General features: G+C 47.2%; 1 pseudogene; it reads left to right on the forward strand.

Moving 5' to 3' along the window:
* The first annotated feature begins 387 nt into the window (after positions 1–387).
* Positions 388–823, forward strand: LOC147457472 (histone H4-like; annotated as a pseudogene).
* Positions 824–1793: the final 970 nt, after the last annotated feature.

Below are 1793 nucleotides of genomic sequence, written 5' to 3' on the forward strand. Positions count from 1 at the left end.
CCTCTGTAAAGTGTGTCTAAGGCCCATGTCACACTGGGGCGCCCGCCCCACCCCCTCTTTGTGTGCCCCAGGCCACGGCGCTGTCACACTAGCCAATTTGATAAAAACTGCCGGTGAGCTTGCAGCGAATTGTAGTAGCGCAAGTGGAATGGCCTCCGTAACTCACACTGACTGCCAGAGCTCGAAGCCCGTGAAACATCTTCCCGCGTGCGCTTTTGGCAGATGGCCGCTCCTTGGAGAAGTTGGCCAAGGAGGTAAGGCCGTCCCTCTGACAAGGTCTAGAGGCCAAGTTTCGCTTTTTCGTCCGCAAATCACTGGCTGCCACCTCAAGATGGCCACCCCTTACCTGTCCCAATGTGACACGCACCTAACAGAGAGTGGAGCAGGATGTCGGGAAGGGGAAAAGGCGGCAAGGGTCTGGGCAAGGGTGGAGCCAAGCGCCACACGAAGGTGCTGTGCGACAACATCCAGGGCATCACCAAGCCCGCCATTCGCAGGCTCGGAGTGAAGCGCATCAGCGGCCTCATCTACGAAGAGACGCGAGGTGTTCTCAAGATCTTCTTGGAGAATGTCATCCGCGATGCTGTGACCCACACAGAGCAAGACTGTCACGGCCATGGATGTTGTCTACGCGCTCAAGCGCCAAGGCCGCACCCTCTATGGCTTTGGACGCTGATCTGTTTCTTCAACAATCAACTATCAGGTGTTTTTCAACACCACCCATTACTGTCTTGCTCCTCTGCTCTTGCTCAAGGCAATCCGTGCCCTGCAAGTGTATGGGTCTTTTGCAAGTTTTTTCTTTTAGAGCTTTAAGCAGACTAGGCTCTTGAGAATTGGTTGGACTGCCCCACCCCACCCCCTGCTCTCCTGAAATTGGCTAATTGAATGCGAATATTTGGAAGAATACACATTATTCGCATAGGTGAGTGTGATTAGGTACAATTTTGTGGTGTATTAATGTCAGATTATGGTTCACAATTGTAATGGAGCATACCATTCCATCCCACATTTCTTGGTGTACTTGTCATCTGAAAATTTCCATGTAGAGGTAGAAGACAGAGAATGGAGGAGATCATTTGACTACCACTTGAACAAGTAGCTCTCGCTGAGAAGCTCCGTGGGAGGCAGCCTTGGCTTCCATGCATTGGAAGCCATGCAGACAACCAGCCTTTCCATTAGAAAGGTAATTCAGACTTTGTGCAACACGTAAAGTGAAGTACGTTGGCAAACCTAGTTAGTGTTCCGGATAAATCAATTTCACAAACATAATTCCCATTTTGGGTAGATTTGATGAGGATATTTTTTAATATAAATAACCTGCATTTGTTGCAATTTAATTTTATTTTCTTACATTTTTGCAAGCAAACTTGTTCTTCTCCCTTTCTTTCAACCAGATGTTTTGATTTTTTAACTTAATGCGAAGCTGAGGCACACTTTTTTCGAGCACTGACGTTGCTAGATTGTGTCGTGGACTGCAAAACTGTTGACATTTTTCTTTTGGGGTGGAGGTTGCTCGTTACTTTGTTGGTTAGAAAAACCAAGGACCCCCTTTTCCTCAAATGAGCTGCTGCTATGCCCGTGTAATTTGACCCAGCTTTTACTTAGTGATAAGCCTTCACAACAACCAGCTGACTATTATAATGGAGAAGAAGAAGAAGAAGAATGCGCAGGAAACTATCCCAAGAGACCTTAAAGATCTAGCCGATGAGGAGTTGAACTCTTTATTGAAGAGGGAAATGGCATAACCAATCTACCACAGTTGGAGAGAGCTCCTATGAGATAAAGGTAAAGCG

The sequence above is a fragment of the Adiantum capillus-veneris genome, chromosome 5 (assembly GCF_014529385.1).
Source record: "Adiantum capillus-veneris isolate H3 chromosome 5, ASM1452938v2, whole genome shotgun sequence".
NCBI lineage: Eukaryota > Viridiplantae > Streptophyta > Polypodiopsida > Polypodiales > Pteridaceae > Adiantum > Adiantum capillus-veneris.